Below are 16,989 nucleotides of genomic sequence, written 5' to 3'. Positions count from 1 at the left end.
CATTGTGGGAGACATAACTGTCCAGGGGCTCCATTTTCTACTCAGATTGTTAGGTTAAATAGTCCTTTGCCTATTGTGATTATTGCAAATATACCTTCCTTGTATTTTCTTTGCTATTTAAAAGCTTGAGATGCCTATCTCACTTATACAGATCTTTTATATAACATATTTCTTCTGGGAGTTTAACTGTGTCCTGACACACAATTAGGTGGGACACACAGTTAGTTTTGCATACACACAAAATATGCATGGCCTTGGCAGCGTCTAGTCTTCTGCCCAGCATGCAACTACTCCTTACCACTGTACTGCTGCTTTGGGGTCAAGCTCCCAGCACCTCTCACTTGGTTTATAGAGATAGACTCCTGTCTGGTCTTTCTGCTTCTTGCTTTCCTTTTTTCCGCTGAGTCGCAACCCAGAAGTCAGGTGATTCAGTTCCAACATAAGTCAGATAAAGTCTTCTCTTCTAGAGAAGAGACTATAGTCATAACAGTTGCCTGCAACTGTTGTCCCCCATCGCCTAGCCCTACCCTGGGAGTTCTCTTGCCTCATCTCCTCCTACTTTCCTCCTGATCACTCATCCAGGCTCTTTGCTGTTCTTCCAACCTTTCAAGGATGCTTTGCCTGTGTGCCTTCAGCCCTATGCCATATTCCCAGGTACTTGTAGTATAGAACTTGCTTCTTTACCTTCTTGAGATTTTTAAAAATATATTTTTATTGAAGTAGCTATGCAATATTATATACATTACAGATTTATAATAGTATGATTCTCAATTTTTTCTGGTTATTTTCCATTTATAATTATTATAAAATATTGATTATATTCCCTGTGCTGTACAATATGTCCCATGGTTTATTTTATACCTCATAGTTTGTACCTCTTATTCCCTACTCCTGTATTGCCCGTCCCCTCTCCCCAGTGGTAACTACTAGAATATTCTCTATATATGTGTCTGCTTCTTTTTTGTTATATTCACTAGTTTGTTGTATTTTTAGATTCCACATATAAATGATGTCATACAATATTTGCCTTTCTCTGTCTGATTTATCTCACTCAGCACAATGCTGTCCAAGTCCATTCATGTTGCTGCAAATGGCTAAATTTCATTCTTTTTTGTGGCTGAGTAGTATTCTGTTTTTCAAGTGTGCACACACACACACATCACGTTACATATTCTTCATCCATTTATCTGTTGATGAACATGTAGGTGATCTTATGTGACTCCTTCAACACTTACTCTGACCACTTTGTTCAAGTTTCAGCCTCCCTCACTTCCTACCTCAGGACTGCCCCATCCCCCTTCTCAATTCTGTCTTCTTCTACATTACTCATCACCACCTAAAATGCAGTATTTTTTCATAGTTTATTTTGTTTTACTCCCTGTCTCCCCCAACTAGAAAAAAGACCCAGAAGGCATAAAGACAAGTTCTTTGTTTTAGTTACTGATTTCTGTCTTATTCACGGTTGGCCTTCGTATCTAGGATTGTGTCTAACCTAAGTAGATACTTGATAAATATTTGACTGAAGAATACATGAAAATGTAACTGTGAGACTCTTATGTGTCATAGATGCTGCATTCCGCTCTCTGACCATTACAAACTTTAATAATTTATTTGTTTATAAAGTACTTATTGAGCACTTACTGTATGCCAAGCCACAAAGTTATGCTGTGAAGATACAGTGGTTCTCTTGGAGCTTAATGTTTAGTTGGAGAGACTGATACTAAACATAAACAAGCGTTTAATTATGCGGTGCTACACTATGAAAGGGGAGCTCAGAGGACATTCTGCGGTTGGGAGCTTGGTAAGTTTCCTGAGGAACATCTGTCTAGCCCTGATTTGTGAGCTTAGCTGTGAGTAGACGATGGAGGTAGGGCAGCCAAGCTGCGATTTTCATGGGCCCACAGAGACTTCTATACATATTTCTTAAGTCACCGGTTTTCAAGCTTGAGTGGCATCAGAATCATCTGGTAGGCTTGTTAAAACACAGATATGGACCTCCTCTCTAGAATTTCTGGTTCAGTAGGTCTGGGTAGGGCCTGAACATTTGTTGTTCTGACAAGTTCTCCAGTGATGCTGCTGCTTATGTTCTAGGGGTCATCTTTTGAGAACAACTGGGTTATAGGATGAGTCTGGCATGTCTCTATCCAAAATGGGAAGGCTTATTCTGAGGCAAGGTCCAGGAAGATTTCTGATCCTGGAGAAGGGGCATCTGCAAGGAACTTTGCAGACAATTAGTAGTTGCTGAAAATCACAGGGTAGGCATAGAAGGAACTGGAGATAATGACTTATTATTTTTTTCTGGACACATTCACAGACTTGAAAGCTTGATCTAATCACTACTCTTGTTTTCCTCTTGAGAGGCAAAATACATTTGGCCTGAAATGTTAAAAATTTTTGCTCCTTTTGAGTCAAACATAATTGAGTTTGAATTTTAGCTCTGCCACTTACTCATTGTGGAACTGCAGCAAATGGATAGATGGGGGGTGAACAGGAAGTGGTGGGGCAGTAGTCTGGCCTCTGAGCCTATCCTGCAGAAATAGCATCTTTTTAATAAGTTTTAAAGGTGGTGAGATTTTGGTTGCTAACACCATGTCTGGAAATTAGAAGTTGCAGCATGAAAGCAAATGACTGATACCTTCCACCAACATGGACTCCACCCCTGCCTTTTCCCACTGAGGATAAGACTTGGCTAAGCTCTAGACCTTGGTTGTTTACTTAAAATTGTGAGTGGTAACTCTCTCTAGTTACTTAATCTGTAAAATGAGATTAGTAATGCCTACCTTATAGTAGTGTGGATACTGGAGAAGATTATGCATGTTGAGGCTTATTGTGTTGCTTGCATGTGTGCTAAGTCGCTTCAGTTGTGTCTGACTCTTTGTGATGCTATGGACTGTAGCTGCCAGACTGTCCATGGCAGGAATACCGGAGTGGGTTGCCATTTCCTTTTCCAGGGGATCTTTCCGACCCGACCCAGGGATTGAACCCTCAGTTCTTATGACTCGTGCAATGAGAGCCAAGTTCTTTATCAGTGTTCTTTAACACTGCCCCCTGGGAAATGTTGCTTGATATTCCATAAATATTAAATATTGCTGCTATTGTCTTTAAAATGCCCTTCAAAGATAACACCTCCTCCTGTTCCTCCCCACTCTTCCCCACCCCACCACCTAAGTGCAAGCTCCTCTACCATTCTCACTCTTTATATGCAACTCTGGTCTAAAGCTAGATAGCTTTGAACAGTTAAACCTGATTTTTTCTCTGTTCACCTCTTAAATAAAAGGTAAGTGTTTGCCAGAAGGAATTTTTATAAAACTTTGGAAAATAGTACCTGTTTGAAGTCACCATTAGAGTGAAGTGATTTGGTTTTTATTATTTTTGAGGCATTTGCTTCTGGTTTCCTCCTACATACTTGGAAATTTACAGGTAACCTATTAGGTTATTCAGGAACTTTTTATGGATGATGACTGTGTATTTATAAAAGAAGTTAAATTAAAAACAATTTTTTTCTTGATCCTTCCTTTTACTTCATTCTTGACTAAAATCCTAAGTCTTCAAGCATTTGTATGCTTAACATGAGGTAGTTTCAGCTTCCTTTTTTTATATTTCTTATCAAAAATATTTTGATTGAATAGGTTAAAATATCAACTTATTCATATACTCAATTAATTTTTTTCTTTTTGTTCGGTAAAAATATGCCAATTGAAATAATACTTCTTAAATGCATGTGATTTCTTATTCTAGTGTATAAACCAGTCTTCTATGAATCATGTTTTCTTTTTTTTCTCCCATTTTTGATGCTTCTAAGGGAAAAAACCTTTCTTTGGGACTACATTAACCTCACACTATATTTATATTAAACAATACTCTTTGGAGAAAAAGAGGTTTGGTATACTTCGTGAATTATGTACCCTCCTAGAGGCACTGCAGACTGTTAATGCTCAGTGGAACCCAGCAGTTGTAACTGATGAAACATCAGCATGTAGGCTATAAAATAAAAAAGAAGTAATTGGGGACATGTTGGGAGCTGGCAAATGGAAAACACTGGCAGATGTAGAGCTGAAAAGAGAAAAGAAAGTTCTAAAAAATCACATTTACTAGAAGAGGAAGTGCACAGATGGATGATAGAAGTTAACATTTTATTCAGATAGAAAATGGATTAGAAATTATCTTTCCATTTCCAGTACTTAAATAATACTTGAACTCTGATAATTTGCCATATAAAAGCTGCTTTGACATCAACCACATATACCTGAAAAGGATATTTGCCAGTGAGGTTTTCATCCCCTAAAGCACAGTTGAGGCATTGTTGAAATCCATTTGTACCTATTTGTCAGAGCTGACTGTATGCATCTCTTTTCACCTTCCTGCAGTGATATCAGACATGGTGAATGTGTTTACACCGCGGAAATTGGCAAACACTGCAGTGTGAGCATCTCCCTGTCCCTGAACAGTTGGTAAATATTTACCACAGTGTTATCATATATGTGCATTAACTGCCCTCTGTTAAATGAAGGATGGTGGGGTTTGAAGAGAGATGGAATATTCAAAGAAAGGCTTTCTGCCCTGGCTGTGTGTGCATGCTAAGTCATTTCAGTCATCTGTGACCACTCTGTGACCACATGGACTATAGCCCACCAGGCTCCTCTGTCCATGGGATTCTTTAGACAAGAAGACTGGAGTGGGTTGCCATGCCCTCCTCCAGGCTCTGCCCTGGTTAGCTTGATGGACAGTCCTAGACACAGGGAATTTTGACCTTTTACTGCTGAACTCAGACACATAGGCCAGTGTTATGCCAGTGGGTTTTCAAATATACAGTTCTGATCTCAAAACACATTTTGTTCCAGCAGTCACCCAAACCCAGACTTGATATGTCTGTGTACTATGTTGTCTCGTGTGTAGAAGAGAGTATAATTTATCTCTCTTCAGTGGTACGATTCTAATTTTTCACCCCCTGCCTTCCTAACTTTTCTGTTCTGTCCATGTAGTTATCCATGCTGTGGATTGTGAACCTGTTGGGAATGGGCTGGGAGCTCAAGGAACTAGATCCTAGTGGTACTACATTATTCACATATTTTTTTTTTCCTTTTACTTGGCTGAAGAGTATCCATCTTCTACCATTAAGGGAGCAAGCATAATGTGAGGGATGGGGCAGGAAAAACAAGCAGGTGCTTCCTGTTTTTTCCAAAGTATTTTGGTCATCCTCTTAACAAGTTTCATGTTAACATCTTACTAGTTTAAAAAATGTTGAAAAAATGCCACTTTTGAAGAATGAATCTTGAAAACCAATTAGCAGTTGGTATTTCCAGAAACATCTCTGGAAACGAGAAAGGTCTCCTGACATTTTAGGTAGAATTGGCTTGCTAAAAAAGCCAAGGGAGTATGTATTCCCTTTCCTGTGATTCCTGATTTGTTGTGAATGAACAGTTCTCTGTAACCTTTTACGATCAAGACTCCAAGTTCAAATATGCTAACTTTACTCCTTTGGAGGACTTAATCTATATGTTGCCTGTCTATAGTGACCATCTAATATAAACAGTCTTCTGGAAGCCACATACCCAAGATGTCCAAATATAATGTCTAAATATAATAATGTTTATTGACTGACTCCTATATAAGTGATACCATTACTAAGGGTTTTACAGAATAACCCGCAATAATCCGTGTAACAGCCCATTGAACTTGATATTATTATCAGCCCTATTTCTACATGGTGAACTGATGTGACATGCTCTGTGTGATAAAGCCATCTTTCTCACCCTGGTAATAGAGCAGAGAATCGGACCCAGGTCATTTGAGGTCAGAGATTATGCTCTTAGCTACTATACTTAACTAGCTCTTGTAGCTAAGGGGCCATGTAAGAAATCAACCTTGCTTTGCTACTTCTCACTGGGAAGTTTTGTGTAATTTTCACAGGCATCTGTGTTTGTGGCAGATCTCTGAGGATGTTTGTACCAGAGAACTATTTGTGTTCTCACAGCCCAGTGCAGTGAGAAGCTGGAGAAGGAGGTGCTGAAGTTTGAAGAGGGAAAGAGTGGAGGCTGAGGCACATTCAATAGCCTGGAGATTTTGAAAAACAAATGGAGAGACTTGTTAAGTGGAAGATTATTTTATTGTTTCCATTGATTTTCATTTGTCTAACACATAGAACCCATGTGTGTCTTTCTTTAGCTATATACAGAAGTAGAATAACCAGTCAAAAATTAAGTTGAGTAGAAATTCAAGTCCAAGGCTCTTTGAATTCAAAGTCTATATTTGTAATCATTGTGCTTCAAGTTAAGAAAAAAAAAGAGCAAAGTATTGACTCATCAGAAAATCTTTGTGGCATTGTAGGCACAAATAGAGTATTTTGGGAAATGGGGTGCCGTTCTTGGTAAGAACAACAGCAATTATAATGAACAGTATTTATTGACATTTCACTCTGTACCCAGTCATTGCCCTTCCTAGAAGTTCACTGGACTGTGGATAGTATTTTTAAGAAGCTGGACTCTCATGAATGACCTGGCTGGTCATCCATGGACACTGCTGAGGTGAGGAAAGCCCACTGAGAGACAAGTTTGTAGGTTGAATCATTGTAGTGGGGATAGGTGAATTACAGCCAACAACTGACTAAATATAAAAGCAGGTATAGTTTAGGGCTGGTGGCTTCAGTGACCTCTAAGAGTTATCCCACTTTCCCCTGTCAAACTGAAATGAAAATGCCCAAAATAGGATTGTTTTTTTTTTTTTTTTTTTTCAGTATTCACCATCTATTGGGCTGGTTCTCAAATAGTGGAATTTGAATGCCTTGGTACCATTGATGAGTCCAGTGGGACTAGGATCATATTTATCATAAAGCTTGGCTGGTGGATCAGTGGTAGAGAATTTGCCTGCTAATGCAGGAGATGCAAGAGATGTGGGTTCAATCCCTGGGTTGGGAAGATCCCCTGGAGAAGTAAATGGCAACTGACTCCAGTATTCTTGCCTAGGAAATCCTGTGGGCATAGGAGTCTGGTGGGCTACAGTCCTTGGGATTGCAAAGAGTCAGACACGATTTAGCAACCAAACAAGAACAACAAAGCTGGAGCTAGAGCCCACATCCATGATCCTATACATGTGGAAGAGGCTATGTGTACTGTAAAAAGTGATATATTTAAAAAGTAGACAGAAGCCACTTGGTATGCCAGGAACTTGTCTCTCTTGGCCTTGATTCTGGAAGGAGGGTGACTTATAGATGATCTGTGTTTAAATTCTGGACCCTAGAGTCAGAGTCATCTTTCCTTCCTTAGATGCACCTTCAGAAAGATTCTCTGGTAAACATGACCCTTCTTACTGTGCTTACGTGTGAAACTGTAGGGAGTGTCCACTAAGGCCAACTTCCCTGGGAATCTTCAGGAAATAGAAATAACCAGGGGAAAATGAACAGTAATTACCTGGCATTAAGTTGAGACCTTTTGTGTGAAAGGCATGTGAAGATAGGCCCTTTAGCGACTTAATGAGCCTTATCACAGGCCTTCAGCTTTTCTGAATAAATCTGGAGGTAATAAAATGTTGGACCTTGCTTTCGAACCAATTTATACTACAACATCATTTTAAAAGACCTTTGGAGCAAGTGACTGAAAGTTTTTCACCCCCCCTCCCCGCACCGAAGATAGAATCAGTTTCTCCCTATTAATGAGAACCCAGAGTAATTTCAGAAGATAACCAGTAAATAAAAATATTTAATGAAATGAAATAGAATCTGGTTTGTAAGAAAGAACTCAAAGGAATGTTGTTTCGTGCTTGCCACTCATGGCTTATTTTGTTCATTCAGGAAATATTTTTTTTAGAATTTTTTGCTGGGTGCCAGGCACTGAGCTAGGCACTGCTGATATGACAAGGCACCTGGCAGACAAAGGGGTCATAGATAATTAGCAAGTGGGAAAACTAAAGAGGAAACAATTAGAGCTTTTGAAAAGTTCTAGGAAGGAAATAACAGGAAACTCTACTGGGGGAGTAGTGACTTACCTAGCTGTGCCAGGGACACAAGCTCCAGGGCAATGACATTTCAGTGAGGCACTTGAGAACCACTCATCAGATAAAATTAACCATCAGTCAATGTATATGTTTGTAGAAGAATAAATGTCTCTTTCAGTGATGATGCATTCAGTCTTTTTGTGTGGTTTTGTCCCTATTTGCATTCCTATGCCCTTTTACATCTTCTGTGGTATCCAGGGCTGTCCAGGGACTTTTTATTACGAAATATACAGACACGCTTTTTCAGAATATGTACTCACTCTTCCAAACCAATTTCTGGCATTGTATCTCATGGCTCATTTGCTGCAAAAGTAAGGCGGTTTTATTTAATATAGGAAGAATTTCAGGACAGGAATATGCCCCGCTTTCCGTTCTGTGGTACATTTGGTTGAGTAAACTGAATTTAGACAGAAGGAACCTACCCCTCAAGCAAGGTGACCTCTCTTGGGTGAATTAAATCCTGTCTCATGTTGCTTAAAAGATGCCACTCTAGAGGAATGTTGAGAGAAATAGAAAGCATCACAGAGTTTGCTCTCCCATTTTCTATTTGCAGTCATAGTATAAAATAGTCCCAGAGAGTCCATTATTATATAGGTTTTAAGAATAAAATTATTGGAAGCTTTCCTTAAAGTTCTCTCATTTTTTTTTTTTTGTACTGTGAACTATCTGGTAAATCTAATTTAAATGCAATTTTATTTAATGACTAGTGTTGATATTATGATTTATCACTCATTTACTTAATTAGTAGCACTTGACTTTATGTACCCAAAATGTCCAATTTGCACACGTATTTTTTTCAGTTAAATAAAATTATGTTTGGGGAAGATAAAGCTTTTTTTTCCCCCAGTTTTAAAGCATGCCTTTTAGTTTTTGCTTTTGACCATCACCAAGTATAAAACACTAGTGAAAGTAGGAAGTGCATGCATGTGTGCTCACTCACTCAGCCATGTCTGACTCTTTCCAACCGCATGAACTGTAGCCTGCCAGACTCCTCTGTCCATGGAATTCTCTAGGCAAGAATACTGGAGTGGGTTGCCATTTCCTATTCCAGGGGATCTTCTTGACCCAGGGATCGAACCTGCATCTCCTGCATCTCCTGCATTGCTAGGCGGATTCTATACCACTGAGCCACCTGGGAAGCCCGAGAGTAGCAAGAAGAGTATACTAAAAATAAATAGCAGGGAAATCAATAGTAGTTATATATAGACTAGGATTGTCTGGGTACTAATCATGATGCCAGCACTCTTGGGCTGTTTCTCTTTAGGAAAGTGAAGTCACCTCTCTGTGTCTCAGTTTCCACATCTTTAAAGTGGTACCTTCCCTGTAGTACATGTACCCTACCATGTACCATAGTGACTACCTTCTTGTGACTGAATTTAAAAACCACTGAGTGTGATTTTAATATTAATATTATTGTTAATATATATTATAGGATTAGGGGAAATGAAGAGTGACTTCCAGAGGTCATGACTCTAGTCCCTGCTCCAAGGAAAAACCTCTTTAGTCCATCTCAGATTAATTTCATGGTTCTCAACTTAGATAATGAGTTCTACACTGCATGCAAAGCTCTGGACAAGGGCATCCCCAATGTCATAGGCTAATTGAGGCACATTCGTAGCACATTATTTTTACTTCAATATTTGGGAAAATTAAACATATATATATTAAAAGTATTACATGGATATATGTATTATATATGTATATAAATACATATATATTATGCAGTGGTATGCATAACTTGAATGAATTTTTAAAGTACCACACTAGGGTTTAAAAATTGTTTTCATTTGGAGAGGGAAGCGTAAGATTGTACCCTGCCAGAACTCTAGGATCATTCTCTTTTGCTATTCTGGGGATTTCACTTAGAAATGTTCGAGAAACAGTAGGAAAACTGATGGGCCATTTACCTGTTGTAAATGTTGTTTTTGTAAAGAAATCCCAGAATTTCCCTCAATCATTCATTTTATCTTTGCCAACATTTTTTGGTTGGAAGGAGGGAGTTAACGATATTTTACAACTGATTTTGTGATAAGATTCTAACGTGACTATACAATGGTATAATGTATAGGGTCATTTGGCTGTTTGGGAGATGAGCTTGGTCCTGGAGAAAAATCCCTGGCTGTGAACTTGTGGAATTCTGCTATTGTTTTATTCATGCATTTCTCATATTAAGATGCATTGTCTTTCTCTTTATTCAGTGCTCTCAAACCCTCTTCTTCACAGACTCTATTCTTTCTTGCAAGCCACAATGACCAGCCCAGCCTTTTCCTCTGAGTTGTATGCACTTTTATGTGGTTGTCCCCACATCATCTCCTTTCAACTGTTTCAAGGTATCTTGAGGAATAAATTCCTAGATTAATAAACAGCACCTGTGTTCATCTGTTTACACATGTCACAAACCTAGGAGTCTTTCTGGGTGCCTGCCTCACCCGCACCATGCCCTGTCCCTCCCCCAACTCCATTCTATTGGCAGGTTATCTCTGTTTTATTTTCTGGATATTTCTAGAATAGGGTTTCTTTCCTTTTCTACCGTCACCCTTCCTTGTCCAGCTACTGTCATCTTTCTCATCTTTTTTCCGCCAAGTAGCTGGTCTCGCCTGTTTCTCTGCCTCTTCATTCACTGCTCTCTTGCTGTCTATTCACCGTCCTTGTTGATAAACTTTCAGTGCCACTGCTTTGCCAAGTTCTCTCTAAACACAGTGCTTCCTTCTTACCTGGTAAACTCCTATTTATCCACCAGGCTTCAGCTTTGTGTCTTCCAATCTAAGGTTGGTTACCTTGTTTTCTACTGTTTTCCAATTGTGATTGTGTATTTTTTATTTATTTACTTTAATTATATTGTTCCTTCTAGGATGTGGGCTACATGAAATCACCATTCTTTCTCATGCATCTCTAGCACCTAGAACAAGCACTCAATAATTAATTGTGAATGAATGAGTAGATGGTTTGCCACAGAATAGCCAACAGAAATTCACATGTGAAGGGAGAGGATATATTAGCATTATGCCCCATGAGTCTACTGAATTGAAATGTAGTTCTTAAGGGAAAGAGCACCTTTTGCCCTGGTGGCAAGCACAAAGTTGTTTGGACTAAATAATGTTGGGCCTTAGATGGCATGGTAAGAAGTGTAAAAACTGTATTAGATGCATTGGCGAGCTCCTGTGAGGAGCCCCTGGTCTAATGGTCTCCAGCCTGAATATCCCTGACAGGGTTGTGGCGAATGTATGTTTCCTGCTTTGCTGAGACTAGGAGGGCCACTGAGAGAAGGAAGGAACCACTGGTGGGTGGGGGTGGGGAAACACCTGAAATGAAACCTGTAACCTATAACTTTGCATACATAAGATAAGCATCAAAAGTCACATTTCCAGGTTCCAAGGCAAGCCTCTTTTCTTCCTCATATTTATTTATAAAACTTTATTGGGATGTTAAAAAAAAATCAGAATTGAATTTTAAGGAGAAAAAAAGGGGAAAAACCAGCTGTAAGGTGACTGTTTTCTGGCAGGATAAATGCAGTGGGCTGAGTCCAGCATGGAAGTTGTCTTTCTGGAAGTTTTGGTCACATGACTAAGATGAGACTCTTCCTGCTCACACCTGGCTAACTACTGATAATGAGGAAGATGATGAAAATAGGTACCATTGGTGGTACCGATCTTTGCCAGATTCTATGCCAAGCACTTGCAAAAATAGATAGCGTTATCATCTTTATTTTATGGGTGAGGAAATTTTGAGGTTACATAACTTGGCCAGTGCCTCACAGTAACATGAGTTTCTGTGTCCACATCTGACTAACTCCAAAGCTCAGGCTCCTAGCTGCCAATAGTCACAAGAGAACAAATATTCATAAGAATAAATGGTATCAACAATAATAGCATCCTTATCATGTGCCAGACACCAGCTCAGGGATGCACTTTTATTTTCTCCTATGAGCCAAGTAAGAAAATTATTGTCAGTTAGGTTTGCTTGTTGGAGAACTAAGAATTTGGCATTTTCCACTGGTCAACATCCTTTGGGTCCTATGTGTTCAGTTATAATAATATTAATAATAATAATAAACTTGAATCAACATAAATAGGAAGTGAAGAGAGACCCTAAGGAAAGATTGGTCATGATTTTACTGTACTCCTAAAACTTTTCTAATTTACTCTTATGCTCACTAATGTTATTCTATTCGTTCATGCTTCGGACTCAGTCACATCCAACTCTGTGACCCTATGGACTGTAGCACACCAGCCCGCTCTGTTCATGAGTTTATCCCAGCAAGAAAACTGGAGTGGTTGCCATTTCGTTCTCCAGGGAATTTTCCCAACCCAAGGATTGAACTTATGTCTCCTGTGTTAGCAGGCTGATTCTTTAACAACTATGCCACCTGGGAAGCCTGTTCATTCTATAGTGAGTCTGTAATATACCTCAATAGCCATAGAGAAACCTTTTGCCTTCTTATGTTTGTATAGACTGTGGTGATAGTAATAGTTGCTCTTATTTGTTCCTTGTTTGATGTGTTTTGATGCAAAAGCCTGCCCAGCCCAGAGAGAGACCATGTGCTAGTCTCTGGAGGCTGAATTCAAATCCCGACTCTGCTACCTACCGGCTCTATCAACCTGGGAGGTGTCATAGCCTTTATGTGCTTCCATCACTTGTTTGTCAGATATTTACTGAACACCAGCTGTGTGCTCGGTGCTGTGTTTGAAGCTGGGGTTGTAACAGGAAACAAAAATAAACACAGTGTTGGTGAACTTATAGTTCAGTTCAAGAGAGAGATGTAAAATAATCACACAAAGGAGTTTATGATACGCTTGCTTCCCTGGTGGCTCAGACAGTCAAGAATCTGCCTGCAATGTGGAAGACCTGGGTTAGATCCCTGGATCAGGAAAATCCCTTGGGGAAGGGAATGGCAACCCACTCCAGTATTCTTGCTTGGCCTGGAGAATTTCATAGACAGAGGAGCCTGGTGGGCTACAGTCTGTGGGGTCGCAAAAAGTCAGACACGACTGAGCAACTAACATTTTCACTTTCACTAGTGACAGAGAGGCACGTGGTGCTGTGAGAACACACAGCAAGGAAGTGACCAGGCACAGAAGGCTTTCTTGAGCCACCTGAGGCTCTGTAACTCAGTTGACATATGCAAAGCTCCCAGCGTGGTGCCTAATACATAGTTAGGGTTGACTAGTTGGTAGTTCCTGACAATATACACTTAAGATTTCCCAGAGAAAGAATCACAGAAACAAATACATTTAGTGCAAAGGAGTTAATACAGTTGCCTTTTGTTAGTATCTGGATTTTTTTTTTTTAATATAACCCTTGTGTTTAATATAACCTTGTATCTCTCAGTCATGTCCAACTCTTTGTGACCCCATGGGCTGCAGCCTGCCAGGCTTCTCTGCTCATGGGATCCTCCAAACAAGAATACTGGAGTATAACTTGGAACCTCTTTATTTATTTTTCTGAGAAAGAAATGAGGTTGGGATGGTTGGTTGAAAGAACTGTTTAAGGATAGGCCACTAATGAAGACATCTAAATGCAGTCATCTTGTTTCACAGTTAGTTCCAAGACACAGTCAAACAGAAATAACTAGAAGCCAAGGCCTATGGGGGCATTGTTTGTTTGGTAAATTTTGATTCATAGACTCATTAATGCCTCATCAGCCTCTTGACCATTAGTCTAGGCAGGTAGCTCTGTGTGGGGACCTTTATTCTCTGGCAGCCAAGACAGGGATGTCTTAATGATGATTGGTTTCAGTGTCTCATAACCGCTGGTCCCCAAATATAAAGCACTGCGGATATCTAAACAGATTCTCATTGCTTTTGGCCTGTGTGAAATTTAGCAGCAAGAGATTTCATATCTCACAGTGTTCAATAGTCCTATTTAATTAGGAACTGCTTGTGAATCAGGCCAGCTAATGGTTATAATTATTGAAGTAGACATATTTGCCCTGAAAAGAGAGAAACTGAAAAGAGATTTTAATAGTTCTTGGGTTACTGACCAGTGAGTTGTCAGAATGTTCTCATTGGCCTTCCTGATGGCAGAACTGCCTTCCAGGTTATGGCAACATAGTTCGGCCACTCACTGGAGGAATGCAGGAAAGGCCAGTGTGAGGAATTAGAATTTGAAATGAGGACTTCCATGGTGGTCCATGGTTAAGAATCTGCCTGCCAATGCAAGGGACACGGGTCCAGTCTCTGGTCCGGGAAGATTCCACATGCCACAGGGCAGCTAACCCCATGCACCACAACTATTGAGCTGGTGCTCTAGAGCCCACTGGCCGCAACTATGAAGCTTTGCACATGAAAGCCTGTGTTCCACAGCAAGAGAAGCCACAGCAGTAAGAAGCCAGTGCACCACAACTAGAGAAAACCTGTGCACAGCAACAGAGATTCAGCACAGCCAAAAATAAAATAAGTAATTAAAAAATAAACAAGGTGTAGAAGAATATTAAAAAGAAAACAACAACAAGCAACTTGAAATGAGGCCTGCTTACCTTTGCCTGACTGCGTTCTTGTCTCATTGTTAGACTTCCCTTTATTCCCAGGCATAGATTTTCTTTTTTGGGGAAAAAATTAAGGCTGATAGAGTGCTAAAGCAGCCCTTCCTTGAGCAAAAAGAGAAGCACCAAAATTACTGAGCACATATTCAGTGATAAATTTACATGAATGTACCGCATAGTATTCAGTACATACGGGTGAAGAGCATGGACTTGGAGTCAGATAATCAGATCTTGACTCTGGCACCTGATAACTGGGGACTTGGAGCAAGTTGCTTAACTGCTGATACTCTGTTCTCTTCTGCATATAGGTGCCTGTCATGTGGCAGGTGCTCTGCTCATCCTGGCGAACCAAATGCATGGGGTCCCCAACCCACAGTCCTATCTTGGGTGACCCTCCAAAAGCATACCTTAAGGTAGTGAAAGGTACAGTGGGCAAGGTAAGTATTTCCAGTGATCAGTGCTTTATGGATGAAAAGATTAAGATTCAGTCAGACTGGTGAGTGACAGAGTCAGATTTCAAACTCCAAATTCCAAGTTGTTTCCATTGGCTCCTACTGCCTGCCTTGAGCTAGCCTGGTGTAACCAATTTCTTTTACAGGTTAAACTGGGTAAATGAAATGCTCAAAACCATCACTGGCTTAGGAGTAGCTATCACTTTCAATGAGGAAACCTTTTGACAGCATGCTTAATCTTTGCATGTATACAATTTATTCTGCAGTAACATAATAGCTACCTTTTAATAAACCTTGTGTTATCAAAAATTGAGTGTAAAATGTTTTGTTTCAGGAGTGCAATTTCAGACTGGCAGATCAAAGGTTTTCTGTTTTATTTATTTTTTCTTAGAAAAGAGTTTAAGAAATAAGAATATTGCTTTATAGCCATAACACCTAAATGCCATTGAGCAAATCTACCATATGATCAAATCTGGCTTTCTTTCAAGAGTAAAAGTCTTTCACTTCCTGTCACCCCAGCACTATCATTATGTGCTTAGACCTCTATCACCCATTGTTATGGGAGCTCGAGCTCAAGCCACTCAAGCAAGGCAGTTGCATTTTGTAGATGCAGCAGTTTCTTCCTTCTGCATCGTGGGGCCGCTTCTCTGCCATGATTGAGTTTTAATCAAAACAATTGGAGCGCCCGCTCTGGGCTTGACCCTATTCTAGGCGCAGAAATGAACAAGAGTAGAGCATGTCCTCATTCTGATCTAGCTTCTATTCTGTTGGGGGACAGATAGTGATTACAGGAAGGAAAGAGGGAGGGAGGGAGGGAAGGAGGGAGAGAGGTAAGGTGATGAGATGATTTCGGGTAGGGAGAGTGCCATGAAGAATTATCCAGCAGGGTAGAGTGACAGGGTGGAGGTGGGGGCTGGTCTGTGTGCTTTGTTAGGTAGTGCAGTGCATCTGTGAGTGCATCTCAGGGCCAGATGTGACTGTCTTAAGGGAGCAGCCACATGGCTCCCCAGAAGAAAGGTATCCTCGGCAGAGGAAGCAGCAAGTGGAAAACTCTTGAGGTAGAAACATGCCACACCTATTGGAGGAAAACTCGGAGGCATGTCAGGCTGGAAGGAAGAGCGCAAGGTCGGGGTGGGGGGGCGGGTGGGAGCACTGGAGAAGAGCCAGGAGAGATGGCTGGGGACCGCAACAGCAAGGGCCTCATAGGGTTTTACTCTGGGTGAGATGAGCAGGTACAGGCTGTTTTTGACCAGAGTTGCAGTCTGACTTAGGTTTTGGGAGGCTTTTGAGTGAAAAGAGACAGTGCATGAGCACACGCAGAAGCTGAGACTGTTAGAGAATTATTGCAGGCATCCAGCCAAGACATGGTGGTGGCTTGATTTGGGAGGTAGAGGTGGAGTTGGCGAGAAATGATTGGATTTTGTTAATCTCCTGAAGGTCAGGCAGAAAGGATGTGCTGATGAGCTCCAGGGTGTTTGGCCTGTATACCTGGAAGAACAGAGCTGCCATTTGGGAGCACTATAATTTGTGGGCTCAACTAGGTGTCTGTGTGAAAGACAGAGGTACGCTAATGGAGGTGGTTCCTTCAAATCACAGGCTGTGTGAAAATGCCTGTGACACCCGTTCAGAAAAGAATGTGGGTGGGATTGTAAAAGATGTCCTCTCCTCCTCGGTGTGCATCCTTCGAAACCCTTATACACTTACAGCATTTCTTCTTAACTATTTCCCACCCCTGATGAGATGTGCTGTTGGGAGAGGACTAGTCATTTGCTACTTCATGTGATTTTTATATCAGTATGCTACCTTTCTGAAAATGTATTTGCGTTTAAACCTTACTTCAAACTCATGATGACACACAGATTTCATCTCTTATGCTAGCTTGAATCACTGATGGTGGTTGCCTTGAGAACTGTGCTGAGAAAATTTGTGAAGCTGGTTCTAGGCTCAGCAGGGAAGAGGAAACTTGATAATATTTTCCACTCCAGAGACTAGGAGTGGCATCCCATACGTGCTCAGTATTTGATAGTCCAGCTACAGAAAACACTGTTTTTTTCCCCACCTGTCTCC

The 16,989-nt window shown here is 40.5% G+C and overlaps 1 protein-coding gene across 10 annotated transcripts in view; it reads left to right on the top strand.

Annotated features, from left to right (window-relative positions):
• Window positions 1-16,989, top strand: part of FHIT (fragile histidine triad diadenosine triphosphatase) — a 1,503,296-nt gene that overhangs the window by 120,002 nt on the left and 1,366,305 nt on the right. For 4 of the 10 annotated variants that reach the window (XM_043442891.1, XM_043442893.1, XM_043442892.1 and 1 more), the window contains exon 3: window positions 4,368-4,451. The exons of 5 other annotated variants lie outside the window; for them this stretch is intronic. The gene's annotated coding sequence lies outside the window, so the exon portion shown is untranslated. The remainder of the gene's footprint in view (window positions 1-4,367; window positions 4,452-16,989) is intronic. One more of the 10 variants, XM_043442895.1, reaches the window with a different exon arrangement.

The sequence above is a fragment of the Cervus canadensis genome, chromosome 22 (genome assembly GCF_019320065.1).
Source record: "Cervus canadensis isolate Bull #8, Minnesota chromosome 22, ASM1932006v1, whole genome shotgun sequence".
Lineage (NCBI taxonomy): Eukaryota > Metazoa > Chordata > Mammalia > Artiodactyla > Cervidae > Cervus > Cervus canadensis.
Note: the sequence above shows the minus strand (reverse complement) of the source record. Positions and strands in the feature narration are given on the sequence as shown.